This window comes from Amblyraja radiata, chromosome 7 (genome assembly GCF_010909765.2).
Source record: "Amblyraja radiata isolate CabotCenter1 chromosome 7, sAmbRad1.1.pri, whole genome shotgun sequence".
Lineage (NCBI taxonomy): Eukaryota > Metazoa > Chordata > Chondrichthyes > Rajiformes > Rajidae > Amblyraja > Amblyraja radiata.
The window spans coordinates 8335767-8356249 of NC_045962.1; the positions used below are offsets into that span (position 1 = coordinate 8335767).

Consider the following 20483-nt stretch of genomic DNA (forward strand, 5'->3'; position numbering starts at 1 on the left):
GACCTCCTTCGACTATGTTGAAGACTAACTTCGACTAGCTATGACTAACTTCGGGAAAATTGGACACCGAATAGTGGAGAGTGAAGACGACCTTCTTCGACCTCCCTTCGACTATGATGAAGACTATCTACGACTACCTTCGACTGCCCTCGATTACCTACGACTAACTTGCCGACCTACTACAACTAAACCTACGAGTAAAAAAAGTATCCATTTTTTCAATGGCGACCTTTTTTCGCTCGCGGACATTTTTTTAACGTATTGAAAAAAACGCCGCCACCTAGCTGAAGCCTCGAGTACACGGAGACCACTCTCGAGCATGAAGGAAAGTTACGAAGACCTCCTAAGACCTTGTGTCGACCATGCTGCGAGTATGAGAACTCGCGGATTAGGTCGCCGCAGTGGGACAGCCCCTTAAGTCTGATAATCACAGGGATGAAGCCGTTCTCAGGTCTGGTGGTATATGTGCTTTCAAGCTTCTGTATCTTCTGCCCGACTGGAGAGGGGAGAAGAGGAGATGGCCGGGTGTAAGTGGTCCTTGACTACGTTGGTGACCTTAACGATGTTGGCTGTGTTGTTTAAGTTAAATCGAACAGGTGACAGAAAGTAATTTCCTCGTGTTCAGTTCTGGGCACCATTCATGTAGGAAAGATGTTGGTGAGTTGGAAAGGGTGCAGAGAAGATTTACAAGGATGTTGCCAGGACTCGAGGGTCTGAGCTATATGGAGGGGTTGAGCAGGCTGGGACTCTATTGTCTGGAGCGTAGGAATATAAGGGGTGATCTTATAGAGGTGTAAAAAATCATGAGGTGGGAGCACAAAGTCTCTTCACAGAGGGCATTAGTTTAAAGTGAAGGGCAAAAGATTTTATAGGAACCTAGGGGGTAAAATTTTCACACAACGGGTGGAGAGTGTATGGAACGAGCTGCTGGAAGAGGTCGTTGCGGCAGGGACTAATTGTGAGGCTATTAGACAGGTACAGGGATGGGACAGGTTTAGAGGGATGTGGGCCAAATGCAAGCAAAAGTGGGACCAGTATAGATAGGACATATTGGTCGGTGTGGGCAAGTTGGGCCATGTGGGCGAGTTCTGCCATGATTGTACCAAGTGGTGGAATACAAAGACGCATCATTCGGCCAAACCCTGGTTAAGTTTCCTATGTTCTCGAACAGATCAAAAATGTCCTTGTCTCCCACTGGGCAGTTTTAGCACCAAGCCACGTTTGTGATGATGTTGAGTGTGCCTATTTAGTGCCCTAAACATACATCAGGATGCTATACTTATTGATGTCTTCAAGAGAGAGTTAGATTCAGCTCTTGGGGCTAACGGAATCAAGGGATATGGGGAGAAAGCAGGAACAGGGTACTGATTCTGGATGATCAGCCATGATCATATTGAATGGTGGTGCTGGCTCGAAGTGTTGAATGGCCTACTCCTGCACCTATTTTCTATGTTTCTATATTTCCAAGTGCCCTCACTTTAAGGAGATTAGATTGCATCATAGGGACACAAAGTGCTGGAATAACTCAGGCAGCATCCCTGGAGAACATGCAAGGCCAGCACTCGGTGTCCTTTTGTGTATTAACTAGCATCTGCTTTCTGTCTCTATATTAAGCTGCATCACAGATTTCTACATTTCAAAGATCAATTTACTGTAATCAATGTCTCTTTTCGCATTGGTTTAATTGTCAATAATGACTATTTTGAGTGACAAATTCCATCCCCTAACCAAGAAGGAGACATTGCGAGTTGATAGACACAGAGTCCCTTGCCCAGAGTAGGGGAATCAAGGACAACAGGACATAGGTTTAAGGTAGGGAGGGGAAGATGTAATGGGAAACTGAGGGTGGTGGGTGCTGGAACAAGCAGTCGGCAGAGGTAGTTGAGGCAAGTACTATCACAACATTCAGATACATGGATAGGATAGGTTTGGAGGGATATGGGTCAAATGCAGGAGGATGGAACTAGAGTAGATGGGACATATCAGTCTGAAGAAGGGTTTCGGCCCGAAACGTTGCCTATTTCCTTCACTCCATAGATGCTGCTGCACCCGCTGAGTTTCTCCAGCACTTTTGTCTACCAGTAGATGGGACATGTTAGTCGGCGTCGACAAGTTTGGCCAAAGGGCCTGTTTCCATTCCGCATGACTCTAATAAAGCAGATAAAACTCGTTATATTTTTAAATGACGGCTGTTTAGTTCTGAGGAGTAATTTCTGCAGCAGTCGTAACTTACAATGGATTTCCACAACTGCAGTAATTGCAATACTAGGGCATCATGTAGCCGGGGAGTTGCAGATTAAGACATGGGCATGGAGAGAGGATTCTCTGCCTTCTCTCTGTTGTCTGATCCAGTTGACAAAGAGCTGGAGTAACTCGGCGACTCAGCCGGCACCTCTGGAGAACATATTCTGTTCTGCTTTTGGCACGGATGATAGTTAAACACTTTTGACTTGACTCTTAACTCTTGACCACACAGACGGTAGTTGGTGCATGGAATGAGCTGCCAGTGGAGGTAGATGAGGCAAGTAATAAAAGATACTTGGACAGGTATGTAGATCGCAATGATGGGACGGATACGGGCCATATGTGGGCAAAGGGGAGTGGCGTAGATGGGCCATGTTGGTCGGCCTGGGTGAATTGGGGTGAAGGCTGTATCTCTAAACTAAATGAAATTAAATGTTATCGACCATTTCCACGGTCATTTTTCACATGATGGACACAAAATCTGCCATAGAGGGAGTGCACAGAGGGAGTGCAGAGAAGGTTCACCAGACTGATTCCTGGGATGTCAGGACTGTCTTATGAAGAAAGACTGGATAGACTTGGTTTATACTCTCTAGAATTTAGGAGATTGAGAGGGGATCTTATAGAAACTTACAAAATTCTTAAGGGGTTGGACAGGCTAGATGCAGGAAGATTGCTCCCGATGTTGGGGAAGTCCAGGACAAGGGGTCACAGCTTAAGGATAAGGGGGAAATCCTTTAAAACCGAGATGAGAAGAACTTTTTTCACACAGAGAGTGGTGAATCTCTGGAACTCCCTGCCACAGAGGGTAGTCGAGGCCAATTCATTGGCTATATTTAAGAGGGAGTTAGATGTGGCCCTTGTGGCTAAGGGGATCAGAGGGTATGGAGAGAAGGCAGGTACGGGATACTGAGTTGGATGATCAGCCATGATCATATTGAATGGCGGTGCAGGCTCGAAGGGCCGAATGGCCTACTCCTGCACCTAATTTCTATGTTTCTATGTTTCTATGTAAAATGTTGGAGTAACTCAGCAGGATAGGCAGCATGTGTAGGAAAGAACTGCAGATGCTGGTTTAAATCAAAGGTAAATACAAAATGCTGATGCAGTGAGATAGGCAGCATCTCTGGATAGAAAGAATGGGTGACTTTTCGGATCGAGACACTTTTTCAGTAATTGTCTCATTTTTAGTTTAGTTCATGACTCAATAACCCCCCCCCCCCCCCCCCAGACCCTTGGTTGCCTGAGAAATAACAAAGCTGGATGGTGATTAAATCATGGTAGTGTTTTGTAGAACGTGTAAGGCACTGGGATGCTGTTCTCCGTCCACAGAAAGCAACTTGTGGAAACAATGAACTGCAGATGCTGGTTTATACCAAAGATAGACACAAAGTGCTGGAGTATCTCAGTGGGTCAGCACCTCGGGAGAACATGGATAGGTGACATTTTGGGTCTGGACCTTTCTTCAGACTGAAGAAGTCTGAGGATGGGTCCCGAAACCCGAAACGTTACCTATCCATGTTCTCCAGAGATGCTGCCTGACCCACTGAGTTACTCCAGCACTTTGTGAAACGTCACCTATCCATGTTCTCCCGAAGTGCATCCTGACCCGTTGAGTTACTCCATCGCTCGGTGCCTTTAGAAAGCAACTTAACTGTACATTCTTACATTGCTTGTCAAGTTATTGAGTCTAGCTTTGCTTTGTTGACCAAAATAATGAGGATGGTGAAATAAGATGGACAATATAGGAAGGAGCAGCATTTAAATGTATGTATAAAGGTCTCCCTTAAAAGCGAATATCTAATATTTAAGATTATATTTAAATGTAATGACCTAGGTGTACTATATGCCTGTTATTTGCCAATTTGCACTTTAACTGATCAAAGCACGTTTTAATTCATATTTGTACAGTTTATGCAAAATATGAATGAAGGGGTTGAGATCTCTAATTACTTTTTCCCAAACTATTTAGAAAATTTTATTTAAAAAAGATTTTTATATAAACATGTAACTAATTATACTTTGTGCGCATCCACATCACCTGCGCTTGGGATTAGCAACACCTGCTTTCGTGCTTTTATTCCTAAAAACGGGAACGTTGTCAGGGGTGACATTAGGAGAAAATACGTTTGCTTTCCCAGCCCTGAATGAGATGTTTCTTCCCACCCCCCCCCCCACTATTTAAGGTGTGTATGCTGGGCCTTGTATCTACTAGACAACTCTACCTAACCCTGGCTTGAACCCTGACCTGAAACGTCGTCTGTCCATTCCCTCCACGGATGCTGCCTGACCCGCTGAGTTCCTCCAGCGCTTTGTGATTTGCTCAATGTTCCGCCATTTCAGGGAAGCACGGTGGCGCAGTGGTAGAGTCGCTGCCTCACAGCGCCGGAGTCCCGGGTTTGATCCTGACCACGGGTGCTGTCTGTACGGAGTTTGTACGTTCTCCCAGTGACCACGTGGGTTTTCTCCGGGTGCTACAGTTTCCTCCCACATTCCAGAGACGTGTGTGGTTTCAGGTTAATTGGCCCGAGTGTGCAGGGAGCTGGTGAGAAAGAGGGATAATATAGAACTAATGTGAACGGGTGTTCGATGGTCGGCATGGATTCAGTGGGCCGAAGGGCCTGTTTTCATGCTGCATCTTTCAATCAATATATGATGAGTACAATCATCCATCCACAAGTAAAAGCATGAAAAGATTGTTAGTAGATATCTAATAACAAGGAACTGCAGATGCTGGTTTATACCAAAGATAAACACTATGTGCTGGTGCAATGGTAGCACAGCGGTAGAGTTGCTGCCTAATGCCCCTGTCCCACTTAGGAAACCTGAACGGAAACCTCTGGAGACTTTGCGCCCCACCCAAGGTTTCCGTGCGGTTCCCGGAGGTTGCAGGTGGTTGCCGGAGGTTGCAGGTAGTGGAAGCAGGTAGGGAGACTGACAAAAACCTCCGGGAACCTCCAGGAATGGCAAGGAAACCTTGGGTGGGGCACAAAGTCTCCAGAGGTTTCTGTTCAGGTTTCCTAAGTGGGACAGGGGCATTACAGCACTGGGGACCCGGGTTCGATCCTGACTATGGGTGCTGTCTGTACGGAGTTTGTACGTTCTCCCCGTGACCTGCGTGGGTTTTCTCCGAGAACTTTGCTTTCCTCCCACACTCTAAAGGCGTACAGGTTTATCGGTTCATTGGCTTGAGGGATGTGTAAATTGTCCCTAGTATGTGTAGTATAGTGTTAATGTGCGGAGATTGCTGGTCAGTGCGGACTCAGTGGGTATCAAAGGGCCTGTTTCCGCGCCATATCTCAAGACTAAACTAAAACTAATACTCCAAGTTCAGTTTATTGTCACGTTTACTGGGATACAGTGAAAAGTGTTTTGTTGCATGTTATCCAGTCAGCAGAAAGACAATACTTGATTATAATCGATCCATTTACAGTGTGTAGATGCATGATGGGATAAGGGAATTAGTGCATGGTAAAACCAGCAAAGTTCGATCAAGGATATTCCCAGGGTCACCAGTGAGGTAGATAGTAGTTCAGCATTGCTCTCTGAACTCCGATCCACCTCAGCGTGTCAGGCAGCGACTATGGAAAAAATGGATATGTGATGTTTCAAGTCGGGACCTTCTTAGTAGATCAGGATAGCCTGCAGAGAGAAGCGTTGCTCCATATCTCGGTGCATCCATGTACATCTTCTCTGCATTCTTCCCAGCTGAGATGCCTTCCATGTGGGCAAGTGAGAGTGAATGTTGACCTGTCTACATGCCTCTCCCATTAACGTGTAGATCATGCAGCATTAAACATGAGCAGACTATTGATTGCTGTTGTATAATGTATTACTGAAGCACACAAAGACCGGTTAATAATGCATAGTAATACACCGTTTATACACTCAGTTTTTTTTTCAAACAAAAAAATAAATCAATAGTGATACATCATTCTTTTAAATAAAAGGAACTGCAGAACTTGAGCAATTAAAAAAAGTGCCGGAGGAACACAATGGATGGAAGTCTGGTGCTGGTTCTCGACCCGAAACGTGGCCTGTCCATTCCCTCCAAAGTGCTGCCTGACCTGCTGAGTTCCTCCGGCTCTTTGTGGGTTTTTTTCTTTTAAATAGATTGCCTCTACAGAAAACCTTAATTTAAACAACATATAACTGAGACTGAAAATTGATTACGAGGATGTTGCCAGGACTCGAGGGCCTGAGCTATAGGGAGAGGATGAGCAGGCTTGGACTTTATTCCTTGCAGCGCAGGAGGATGAGGAGTTATCTTATAGAGATACAGTGTATAAAATCATGAGAAGAATAGATCGGGTAGACACACAGTCTCTTGCCCAGAGTCTCTTGCCCAGAATCAAGAACCAGAGGACATAGGTTTAAGGTGAGGGGTAACATATTTACACAAAGGGTGGTGGGTGTACGGAACGGGCTGCAGGAGGAGGTAGTTGAGGCAGGTACAATTGCAACGTTTAAGAAATATTTAGACAGGTACATGGATAGGACAGGTTTAGAGGGATATGGACCAAATGCAGGCAGGTGGGTAAGTTGGTCTGAAGGGCCCGTTTCATTGCTGCATTGGAACAGGCCCTTCAGCCCACAATGTCCATGCTAAACATGATGCCAAGATAAACTAATCTCCTCTGCCTGCACGTGATCCGTATCCCTCCATTCCCTGCGTATCCAGGTGTCTCTTAAATGTCACCTAGGTGTGAAGCTGACAGCGATGAGCATTTGTATGGAACTTAATCTTCAGTAACACTGCTTGCCGGAAGAGTAGAAATCAAACATTGATTTGTTATCCTACTGAAGAAGAGTAACGATCTACTCTCTGCCATCCATCAAGGAACTCATTGGGGTTAATGAGGTGCCAGACTGAATCCCAGCACCTTGAGCCACAACTCATCCTGCTTACCATTCCAGTCACTATCAATATTTGATAGCTGATCGTAGACGGTGCGATCGTTTGGCTGAACACCTTCGCTCAGTCCGCCTGAACCAACCTGATCTCCCGGTTGCTGGACACTTTAATTCTCCTTCCCATTCCCACACTGACCTTTCTGTCCTCGGTCTCCTCCATTGTCAGAGTGAGGCTAAATGCAAATTGGAGGAACAGCATCTCATATTTCGCTTGGGCAACTTACAGCCCAGTGGTATGAATATTGATTCCTCTCACTTCAAGTAACCCCAGCATTCCCTCTCTCCCTATCCCTCCCCCACCCAAGTCTCACCAGCTTCTCATTTTCACCCAACAAACAGCTAGCAATGGTCTGTTTCCTTCATCATCGTTACTTTTTTGCATATCTTTTATTCACTATTCTTTATCTCTCCACATCATCGTCCAAATGTCTAATTTTCCTATCTCTAACCAGTTTGAAGAAGGGTCTCGACCCGAAACGTCACCCATTCCATCTCTCCAGAGATGCTACCTGTCCCGCTGAGTTACTCCAGCATTTTGTGTCTATCTTCGATTTAAACCAGTATTTGCAGTTCCTTCCTACACGAATATTTGATATGTAACAGTTCCTTGTCTCAAAGTGCTTTGTGGAGATGACAAGTGATTTGATGTACTTTTCACAGTACAATGTAATGCCATTTATGTCTCCCTGTTCTGCTGGGGCTATGAGCAACGGCACTGCTCGTTTCGACTCACTGAAATGAGAGCGCAATGTAAAGAGGAAATAAAACACAACCTTCTCAATGCAGTCAACAATAAACAAGCTCTGTGGCTCTCTGCAAAGATGTGTAGGAGGATGTGTGCAAGCTAGGAGAAGGAGCGGAAAAAGCATTGCGGGATGTCGCAGTTACTGATGTGCGGGATGGTTTTGAAAGAAACACTTGGTAGTTCAGGATGTAGATTTGATGTCAAACCACACCTTCAATTGCCAGGGCCACTTAACAGGGTCACCGCAGCGGCAGAGTTCAAGTTCAAGTTCAAGTTCAAATTTATTGTCACATGTACCAATTAATAAGATAAGATTAATAAGATTAATTAATACAAATAAGATATTTGAGTTACATTACAGCCATACTAAATATAAAGCAACAAGACACACGGCCACATCAAATAAAGTTTAACATAATATTGTGTACAGTTTTGGTCTCCTAATTTGAGGAAGGACATCCTTTTGATTGAGGCAGTGCAGCGTAGGTTCACAAGATTGATCCCTGGGATGGCGGGACTGTCATATGAGGAAAGGTTGAAAAGACTAGGCTTGTATTCACTGGAGTTTAGAAGGATGAGGGGGTATGTTATAGAAACAAATAAAATTATAAAAGGACTGGACAAGCTAGTTGCAGGAAACATGTTCCCAATGTTGGGCGAGTCCAGAACCAGGGGCCACAGTCTTAGAATAAAGGGGAAGCCGTTTAATACTGAGGTGAGAAAAAAACGTTTTAACCCAGAGAGGTGTGAATTTGTGGAATTCCCTGCCACAGAGGGCAGTGGAGGCCAAATCACTGGATGGATTTAAGAGAGAGTTAGATAGAGCTCTAGGGGCTAGTGGAATCAAGGGATATGGGGAGAAGGCAGGTACGGGTTATTGATTGGTGATCACAATGAATGGCAATGCTGGCTTGAAGGGCCGAATGGCCTCCTCCTGCACCTATTTTCTATGTTTCTATGTTTCTATAAACATCCACCACAGCGGAATCCACATTCCTCACTTTGATGGAAGGTAACAAAGTTCAATCATCTTCCGTTTTACGTTCTCCCTGTGACCTGCGTGGGTTTCCTCCGAGACCTTCGAGTTTCCTCCCGCACTCCAAAGGCATACAGGTTAATTGGTTTGGTGTATGTGTAAATTGTCCCTAGTGTGTGTAGGATAGCGTTGGTACGCGGGGATTGAATGGCCGGTGCGGTTGATGGGCCGAAGGGCCTGTTCCGCACTGTATCTCTAAACTAAACTGCAGATGCTGGTGTATACTGAAGATAGACACAGAGTGCTGAAGTAACTTGTGGCAGATGGCACAATGGGCTAAGTGTTCGGCTGGCAACCGGAAGGTAGCTGGTTCGAATCCCGCTTGGAGTGCATACTGTCGTTGTGTCCTTGGGCAAGACACTTCACCCACCTTTGCCTGTGTGTGTCCTTGGGCAAGACACTTCACCCACCTTTGCCTGTGTGTGTGGATGTAATTATGTGAAGCACTTTGGGGTCAATGCAAGTTGACTAAAAATGTGCTATATATAAATAAAGACATTTATAAATAAAGACATTTATTTGAATTGAATTGAATGCCTTTATTGTCATTCAGACCTTACGGTCTGAACGAAATTTCGTGCCTGCAGTCATACATACATCATACAATAATAATAACAATAAACACAAATTAACATCCACCACAGTGAGTCCTCCAAGCACCTCACGGTGGTGGAGGCAAAAATCTTAGGGCTGCAGTCTCTTCCCTCCTCTTCTCCCTCTGCGTTGAGGCGATTCCCCACCGGGCGATGGTACAAACAGTCCCGCGGCTCACCGAACCCCGCAACGGGCCAGCTCAAACACCGCGGCCCGGGGTGGTCAAAGCTGCCGCCCTCCAGTCCAACGGACGCAGCCGCTGGCCCGCGGCTCAACCCCGGACCCAGGTCACCGCTGCCAGAACGCCGTCCCAGCCAAAGATTATAGAGGAGCTCTGCTATAAGATCTTTGGTCCCAGCCACCGGAGCACCGTTCCAGCCCCGAGCCGGATCGCCCTCATGTGAGTGCCGTTCCTCCCTCGAGCTGGGCCACTCCGACGGGAGTGCCGTTCCTCCCTCGGGCTGGGCCACTCCGACGGGAGTGCCGTTCCTCCCTCGGGCTGGGCCACTCCGCCGCAGCCGTTCCCAGCGCCGCCACTTCCGTCAACATGTACCTATTGTTGCTGACACTATGATGTTATTGAGGCAGCTTGGTTTCCTGTCATAGTGATGCATGGACATACGTGTAACGTGATTCATGATCTATTCCATCACGCATCTTGGACACAAGTACCCAGCCACAGCAAGGACGTTTGAGCACTCCTCTGGTCTAATGGTCTAATGCCTATCACAGGCGACACAGTGGTGCAGCGGGTGGAGCTGCTGCCTCACAGCGCCAGAGACCACGATTCCATCCTGACAAATGGCTCGATTGTAATCATGCATTGTCTTTCTGCTGTCTGGAGAGCACACAACAAAAGCCTTGCACTCTACCTCGGTACACGCCACAATAAACTCAACTGAAACTGATCTGAAAATGAAACTGAAACCTCTGGTGTTGTCTGCATGGAGTTTGCATGTTCTCCCTCCCGCATGGGTTTCTTCTGGGTGCTCCGGGTTCCTCCCACATCCCAAATACGTATGGGTTTGTAGGTTAATTGAGCCAGTGTGAACGGTGAATGTTGGTCGGTGTGGACTCGGTGGGCAGAAGGGCCTATTTCCATGCTCTATCTCTAAAGCATAAACAAACTCTATGCTGCAATAAACTCCAGGAGAATTTAAGAACTCATAGAAAGAAATACAGTTTGGTCCATTTTTCCTCGATGCTGGTAGGTGCATAGTTTTGATGGTCACTCTGTATTCAAACTTTGGCCATCTGTTTTGTTTCGGCTAAATTTGGTGATGAAATCATTTGGGATTTCAAATGAATAATGAAAGGCCTAGATAGAATGGACATGGAGAGAACGTTTCCACTAGTGGAAGAGCCTAGGACCAGAGGGCACAGCCTCAGAATAAAGGGACGTGTCTTTAGAATGGAGATGAGGAGGAATTTCTTTAGCCAGAGGGTGGTGAATTTGTGGAATACATTGCCACAGAGGACTGTGGAGGCCAAGTCATTGGGTATTTTTAAAGCAGAGATTGATAGGTTTTTAATTAGTAAAGGGCCTGTCCCACTATCACGACCTAATTCACAACCTTTTTAACTCGTGGACATTTTTCATGATGTTGAAAAAACGTCCCGACCTACTTGATGCAACGAGTACCTACGACTAGCATCACGACCTGCTACGACCTACCTACGACCTCCTTCGACCGACCTACGACCTCGTGATGACCATGCTGTGAGTATGAGTCACGGGCAAACTCGGCAGAGGTCGTGAATTAGGTCGTGAAAGTGGGACAGGCTCTTAAGGGCGTCAAATGTTACGGGGAGACGGATAGAGATTGAGGTTGAGAGGGAAAGATAGATCTGGTATGATTGAATGGGAGATTAGACTTGATGGGCTGAATGGACCAATTGTGCTCCTGTGTCTTATGGTCTGATGGAGATTCTGACTTGAAAGAAATGCTTGGTAATTTAGGATGTACATTGATATCAAACCACGCCGCCTTCAATTTCCAGCGCCACTAACAGGTACAGATCCAGAGTCACGTTTCCCCTGACTCTCAGTCTGAAGAAGGGTCTCGACCCGAAACCTCACCTATTCCTTTTCTCCAGAGATGTTGCCTGACTCGCTGAGTTACTCCAGCTTTTTGTGTCCATCTTCAGTTTAAACCAGCACCTGCAGTTCCTTCCTACACAGCGGAAAGACAAAACCTGGTTACAGTCGAGCCATTTACTGGGCACAGATACATGCTAAGGGAGTATGTTTAGTGCCAGTAAAGTCCAATCAAAGATAGTCCGAGGGTCACCAATGAGGTAGATAGTAGTTCAGCACTGCTTGTGGTAGGATGGTTCAGTTGCCTGATAACAGATGGGAAGAAACTGCCCCTGAATCTGGAGGTGTGCGTTTTCACACTTCTGTACCTTTTGCCTGATGGGAGAGGGGAGAAGAGGGAGTGGCCAGGGGTGCGACTCGTCCTTGATTATGCTGCTGGCCTTGCCGAGGCAGCGTGAGGTATAAATGGAGTCAACGGAAGGGAGGTTGGTTTGTGTGATGGTCTGTGCTGGAGCTGTGATGCATAGTGATAAAATGCTTTCTGTGGCTCATCTGTGGAGTTTGGTGAGAGTAGTTGGGTTTGAACCAACATCTGCAGTTCCTTCCTGCACACTAACAGGTCAGTTTGGCACAGACATTGTGGGCTGAAGGGCCTGTGTTTGTGCTGCTGTTTACTAGGTTGTCAGCTGTGTCACTGCAGAGCTTGCACTGATAGCAATAGATGTTAGTTCAGTTTAGTTTATTACTGTCACGTGTGCCGATGTACAGTGGAAAGGTTTTTGCTGCGTGCTATCCAGTCAGCGGAGAGACTACACGCAATTACAATCAAGCCGTCCACAGTGTACAGATACAGGATAAAGGGAATAACGTTTAGTGCAGTGCTGCTCATTTCCCTTAGTGGGTTTCACTACACCAGAGGTGCATCTTATTTATTCAGTCCACGAGCCACTGATTTGTCCTCAGGTCATTTTGCTTCTTGTTGTCAAATAAATTACACTCCTCCGAAATGCTCAAACTGGCAAGAAATGCCTGTCTAATGCAGTGTTACTTTTCAAACAGAGGCAACATCGTATAACATCTTTAATGAAACTGGGAACTTGAAATCGCATTATGGAATGGACACAAAATGCTGGAGTAACTCAGAGAGACAGGCAGCATCTCTGGAGAGAAGGAACGGGTCTTGACCCAAAACATCACCCACACCTTCCCTCCAGAGATGCTGCCTGTCCCGCTGAGTTACTCCAACAATTTAGTCGGTACAGAGTAAAGCTTTTTTGTTGCGTGCTATCCAGTCAGTGGAAAGACCAATATATCGTCATCCAATCAAGCCATCCACATTCATGACCCTACTTCAGACTGATTGGAGCTTTGATACTGATTATTCTGAGTTTTATTGTGACATCTTCACAGATGGTTGATGTTTTTTTGACCGAGGATGTCCCGTGACTCATCCTCCACATTATAGGAACCGTTAACATTTTACTGTAGGAACCCCAACTTAATTTATCCAGTGTAACATCGTTTATGTATGTGCATCTGTCCGACAGTTCATCAGATTGCAACGCTAACCACAACTTCTCACTTCCATCTTCAGTATGAGAGTGAGAAGAGAGAAGAAAAATAGCAACCACCTGTTTCTGTGGCAGGATATGGAGTTGCGAAAATGAACAGCAAGTTTTTTTTCTGCCGAATGCCAATAGATTTTCCGTTAATAATCAAGGAAGAGTAATATTCACTGAGCAAAACCATCCAATTCTGGATGGCGTCATTCCAAGTTGGAACTGAATTGCTGTGGATTACTGGGGTCTCCTCAGCCTCTGGAGTGTGGACTGAGCTGTACAGCACAGAAACTATTTTTGTCCGGCAAGGTGGCGCAGCGGTAGAGTTGTCACCTTGCAGCGCCAGAGACCCGGGTTCGATCCTGACCACGGGTGCTGTATGTGCGGAGTTTGCACGTTCTCCCCGTGACCTGCGTTGGGATTTCTCCGGGTGCTCCGGTTTCCGCAAACACTCCAAAGACGTACAAGTTTGTGAGTTCATTGACCGGTAAATTTGTAAATTGTCCCTTGTGTGTGGCATAGTGCTAGTGTACAGGGAGATCGCTGGTCGGTGTGGACTCGGGGAGCCGGAGGGCCTGTTTCCACACTGTGCCTCTAAAGTATAAATCCTGAAATCTCTTCCCTCTCACCTTAAGCCCGTGCCCTCTAGTTTTAGAATCCTCTACCCTGGGAAAAAGTCTGTGAGTGTTCACTTTGTCCAAGCCCCTCATGATCTTGTACCCCTCAATAAGATCACCCCTCTGCCTCTTACACTACACTTAATAACATCCCTTGTGTAGTTGGTGATCAGATCTGCACACAGTACTCCACGTGTGGCCTCACCAGCAACTTGTACAGCTGCATTATGATGTTGGGTGCTGTCCATGTGGAGTTTGCATGTTCTCCCTGTGACTTTGCAAGCATTTCCCCAGTGCTCTGGTGTCCTCTCTTTTTTCAAATTAATGCAGGCTGTTGGGCCACGTTCCTTGGTTCTTCTTGGTTTCTTGGTCCTCCAAAATATTCCAAATGGAATTTAAACTGGAGGTGGTGGAGGGAGGACTTAAGCCAGAAAGGGTTTGTGGGAAGAAAGAGCTACCTTAAATTTAGTTGCATCTGGTTGGGTAACTATAGCAGGGTGAAGATTATTCCATGCTTTAATAGTGCGGGGGAAGAACGAATTGCTGTACACATCTGTCTTGGTAGCTGGAATCTCAAACTGGATCGAACGCCCTTGTCTGCTCCTAATTGGTTTGGGTTTGGTGTAGGTTTTGTTATCCGGCAGTAAGTTGGCCCAAGTGTTGGATGGAGGGGGATGGGGGGGGGGGCGGAGAATCAGGTGGGAGTTGATGGCTCTTGGACACTGCACAGCACTCACCTCAGTAACTGTGAGAGAGAAAGTCTTACAAGGAAATGTATGGGAGAGCGAGCTTGCTCAGGGAGCTGGACCATAGGACTGAGGACTGAACGATAAGTAATGGATTTAAAATGGCATTCTTGTACACCTCATTAAGGTCACTCTCAACCTCCTGACCCACACCACCCTGGCCACACACTCATTTCACTCCTGCCATCAGGAAGAAGTTACAGGAGCCTGAAAACTGTAACGTCCAGGTTCAGGAGCAGATTCTTCCCTACAACCATTAGACTATTAAACACTACAACCTCCAAATAAGTCCCAAACTACATGGACTCGGGACATTGGTTTTGTCATTGCACTGCTACTGTTTGTTAATTATTTTAACATGATTTATATATATAATATAGTTATATTTTTAAAATGGCATTCTTTACTAATTAGGTGACTTCTGAAGACTAATTTACTAATTAGGTGACTTCTGAAGGCAATTGGTTGCACTGGATTTTATTTAGGGGTATCAGAGTAAAGGGGGCTGAATACCTTTGCACGCCACACTTTACAGTTTTTTATTTGTAAAAAAATTTGAAAACCATGTATCATTTTCCTTCCACTTCACAATTATGCGCCACTTTGTGTTGGTCTATCACATAAAATCCCAATAATATACATTTACGTTTGTGGTTGTAATGTGACAAAATGTGGAAAAGTTCAAGGGGTATGAAAAGTTTTCCAAGCCACTGTATATGTGTGTGTGTGTGTGTGTGTGTGTGTGTGTGTGTGTGTGAGTGTATACATGTGTGAGTATATATGTGTGTGTGTGTGAGTATATGTGTATGCATGGGTAGGAAAGAACTGCTGATTCTAGTTTAAATCGAAGGTAGTCACAAAATGCTGGAGTAACTCAGCAGGACATGCAGCATCTATGAAAGGATAAGAACTCGCTGAAAGGATAAGAACTCATCCGAATATTCAGGGATATAATACTAAAGACTCAAATAATAAAATCTCACTATATGCAGATGATATACTTTTATATATCACAAATTCACAAACGAGTATTCCAACCTTATTAAATTTAATAGAGGAATTCGGGTCTTTTTCAGAATAAATTGGAATAAAAATGAAATTATGTCATTAAAGCCTCAAGTAGCGACTCACATTAAAATTCTCCTTTAAAATTGCAACAGAAAAATTTAAGTATTTGGGTATTCAAATTACTAGATACTCAAGATACAAATCATTATTTAACGCTAATTTTATGCCGTCATTAAATAAATTGAACGCATTGATTAATTTCTGGAAAACGCTCCCATTGTCATTAATAGGTAGAATAGACGCTATAAAAATGACTATTTTTTACCACAAATATTATACCTATTTCAATCCATACCAATATATATACCAAAACATTAAAAAAAACTAGATTCTAACATTACCAACTTTATTTGGGACTACAAATCACATAGAGTTCAAAGAAAACACCTGTGTAAACCCAAAGAGGCTGGGGGACTTTCACTTCCTAACTTTTTGTATTATTATTGGGCAGTGCATATTAAGAATATAATTTATTGGCTGGATAGCCCTTCCCAACAGACAGAATGGATAAGAATGGAGAACGAGGATTGTTCTCCCTGTGATATAGGAGCGATCCTCTTCTCCCCGATAAAATTGAATAACACAATATATAAGAATAACCCAATTATCCATAATACAATAAGAATTTGGAAACAAATAAAATTAACATTAAAATTAAGAAACCTATCAGTGTTAACACCAATAGTGAATAATCCTTCATTTAAACCATCTCTTATTGATAAAACATACAAACAATGGGAAAGAATGGGAATTAAAAGGATAGGCGACATGTATGAAATGGGAAATCTGTTATCATTCCAATAATTAAAATTAAAATTTAAGCTGAATGACAACCAGATTTGCGATTTTATGAAGAAATATATACAAAGACATCAAACTATAATTTTAGACCCACTGGAAGAAGCAATGAATATTAAGGCTGACTCACAGAAATTAATATCATATCTAGAATAGAATAGAATAGAATATGTTTATTGTCATTGCACAAAACTGAGCAACGAAATTCCATTTGCATTATAATAGTATCTTAAATAGAGAACTACCATCAACAGAGGCACTTAGAGAAGATTGGGAACGAGAATTAATGATAAAAATCACGAAAGAAACATGGAAAAGTATTTGATATATATACATAAATGCTCGATTAATGTAAGACACAACTTAATTCAATTCAAAATTCTACATAGATTATATTATTCAAAAACTAGACTGAATAAATTTTATCCAAATATTTCTCCCATTTGCGACAAATGTCTATCTCAAAATGTCAATATAACACACTCTTTTGTTTCCTGCATAAAACTTAATAAATTTTGGTGCGATATTTTTGATATGTTTACAAATTTATTCAAGATAAAAATGGAGCCCAACACTGAAATGATTATACTTGGAGTAACGGGAGACGGGAACAAATTGAACACATTTCAAAATTCATTTTTTAATTGTGGGTTAATAATAGCAAAAAAACTTATACTCAAATTTTGGAAAAATACAATCATACCAACGCTCAAAATGTGGATTATAAATATGTTGGACACAGCATATCTTGAAAAAATGCGATTCCTCCTAATAGATAAACCAGACCAATTCTTAACGAGTTGGTCTCCATTTATTAACTTATTGGATACATGTGGTGCAACAGTATCGTAAAAACCAACTGTGTCAGGTCTGGGTGAAAGATGATCAAGAATACAAATACTCATCTCCTATCTTCTATTTGCTACTCTCTTGCTCTTTTTTCTTTCTTACTTTTCTTCCTCACTCTCTCTTTCTCTTTCTACACACACTACACGTTTTTCTACTCTATTATCTTTCTCTCTCTCATTTCTTTAAAAAAAAAACAATTTGAAGTTGTACATAGAATGTAACATGTCAACGTATATTTGGCACCTGAAAAAAGGTACCACTGTATTGTACTTACTTCTAATAAATAAAATTTAAAAAAAAGGAAAAAACAAAACAAAAACAAAAACAAAATGCTGGAGTAACTCAGCGGGACAGGCAGCATCTCTGGGGAGAAGGAATGGGTGACGTTTCGGGTCAAGACCCTTCTTCAGTTTATGTGTACATATATGTGTGTATGTGTGGGTGTATATGTGTGTATGTGTGTGTATGTATATCTGTGTTTGTGTGGATATGTGTTTGTGTGGATGTGTGTGTGTGTGTGTGTGTGTGTGTGTGTGTGTGTGTGTGTGTGTGTGTGTGTGTGTGTGTGTGTGTGTGTGTAAATACATGTATGTGTGTATGTATATGTGTATATATGTGTGTATATACGTCCTTAAACGGAACAATGAAACACCATAATAACAACAAACATATAAAGTCTATATATATATACTGAACATTTGTTGTTTATTATGGTGTTTTATTGGTCCGTTTTGGGACTTATGACAATAAAAATCTCTTGACATTTCAGGTTCAATAATGAATTTGGAGAATTTGTTGCTCTTCTGGAACTTGGAACATGAAACAGTACAGCACAGAACAGGCCCTTCAGCCCACAATGTCCTTGCAGAACATGATGCCAGATTTATCTAATCTCCTCTGCCTGTACGTGATCCATACCCCTCCATTCCCTGCATATCCGTGTGGGATATATATCCAAAAGCATCTTCAACACCACTTTCATGTTTGCCTCCTCCACACAGAGGAGCACGTTCCAGGTACTCACCACCCTCTGTTTTTTTTTTTAAGAAATTATAAAAAATAAATAAACATTTACCATTCCCATCGTTTACAATCACTCCGTGCTGTTTCAATTAACCTAAACTCCAACAGGGATCCTCGTCCGCCAGCATCTCGACATATCCTGCTGATGAACAACTTGTTGTCTGGCACTGAGATCTTTCCAGTGGGTAACAGGATGGACAGCCGGTTAAATTAGCCATAGATCCATGCTGAGCCTGCTCAGCAACCCCTTCCAGAGGCACAATCACGTGTGATGCTTTCATGTTTTTCCGCTGGTTAGCGATGAGGTAGTGAACACATGCCCGGGAAAAAACTGCTTCACATGGCGGTGGCACGGTGGCGCAGTGGTAGAGTTGCTGCCTTACAACGCTCGCAGCGACCGACTACGATCCCGACTACGGGTGCTGTCTGTAGGGAGTTTGTACGTTCTCCCCGTGGGTTTTCTCCGGGTGCTCCGGTTTACTCCCACACTCCAAAGACGTGCAGGTTTGTAGGTTAATTGGCTGCTGTAAAATTGTCAATTGTCCCTGGTGTGTAGAGATAGAACCGTTGTACGGGTGATTGCTGGTCGGTGGGGACTCGGCGGGGCCTGTTTCTGCGCTGTATCTCTAACGTCTACAACTAAAATGTGTCAAGCAACACTTTCTTGTTACAGCACTCGAGGTCAATGATCAGAGCCGGCCACTGAATCTCCTTCCATTGTCAAGCCAGGGCTGAGATTCCATTGGGATTGCAAGTTCAGATGAGCAACTCCCAGAGGGAAGGATGTGAGAGAGACCGACAACAAGTCCTCTTTGGGTGACGTCTGAATATAAAGTTCGGGTAAGAAATCTAATTCGTCACATCCCCATTTTAATCGAAAGCAGATTTTCCACCGCATAGTTTGCAGTGTATAATAGCTTGCAAAAAATGTTTGTATTTGTGGCAAAGATAGACACAAAGTGCTGGAGTAACTCAGCGGGTCAGGCAGCATCCCGGAGAAAAAGGATGGGTGATGTTTTGGTTCGGGATCCTACTTCAGTCTGAAAGTGGGGTGCGGGGGGTGAGGGGTGAAGAGCTGAAGGCCATTCCCTACTTTCAATGTCTCTGGCCACCCCACTCCCCACCCCACTACTTTCAGACTGAAGAAGGGCCCCTACTCGAAATGACACCCATCCTTTTTCTCCAGAGATGCTGCCTGAGCCGCTGAGTTACTCCATCACTTTGTGTCTATCTATGGTGTAAACCAGCATCTGGAGTTTGTATTGGGAGCAAACCTGATTTAACAGCAGACATGGATCGGGAATCACCTGGATAGGCGTTAACTTAATCGGTACCGGTTAACACTGGAAACAAGGCCTTCAAGTTCATATGTAGGAAGGAACTACAAGTGCTGGTTTACACCGGAGATAGACATGACATTTCATGATGTTACTGGTTTCTAAATCTTTCATTCATTCATTTGGTGTTGTGTAGTCCAAGATCAAGAGATATAGGAGTAGAATTAGGCCATTCGGCCCATCGAGTCCACCCCGCCATTCAATCATGGCTGATCTCTGCCTCCTAGTCCCATTTTCCTGCCTTCTCCCCCATAACCCTTGACACCCGTTCTAATCAAGAATTTGTCTATCTCTGCCTTAAAGGGAGATTTACTGCAGGAACATTTGTCAGAAGAGAGATTTTCTGAAAAACTGGAATTTCAATTTATTTTCTAATTTAAAAATTGTTTTATTTTCCAACAGACAGCGCTGGGGGGTGGATGGTGATGGCTCCTGGTTGTCGGAGATGGGACAGTAGCTGGGCGGACTACACAGTGACAGATACGCTCCATGTCCCTCATCAACAAGGGAGGCAGTACGACTGTCACGTGGCTAGGGCAGATGCCTGAACACAACGGTAAGTTAATAATCTGCACTCACATCTCAATTGCTATTTTCGATGGATTAATAAATGCGGCACGCAATTATCTTCACAGATGATACCAGAATTTGCAATTAGAGTCAGAATCATATGGTGTGGAAACGGCCCAACTTGCCCACACCAACCATCTACTCTAGTCCCACCTGCCTGCCTTTGGCCCATATCCCTCTAGACCTGTCCTATCCATGCACCTGTCCAACTGCTTCTTGCATGTTATGATGGTACCTGCCTCAACTACCTCCTCTAGCAGCTCGTTCAAAGTACCCACCATCCTAATGGAGGGATGACTTCATCTTCTCCTGCATCAAACTTGGTGACATTAGACGCGGCAGGGG

General features: G+C 44.0%; 1 protein-coding gene across 2 annotated transcripts in view; it reads left to right on the forward strand.

The window, feature by feature from the left end:
- The window catches only part of b3galt1 (beta-1,3-galactosyltransferase 1), an 80182-nt gene that overhangs the window by 46310 nt on the left and 13389 nt on the right, over positions 1 to 20483 (forward strand). The window contains exons 2-3 of one of the 2 annotated variants that reach the window (XM_033023652.1): positions 18905 to 19071; positions 19971 to 20124. The gene's annotated coding sequence lies outside the window, so the exon portion shown is untranslated. The remainder of the gene's footprint in view (positions 1 to 18904; positions 19072 to 19970; positions 20125 to 20483) is intronic. The other variant, XM_033023653.1, reaches the window with a different exon arrangement.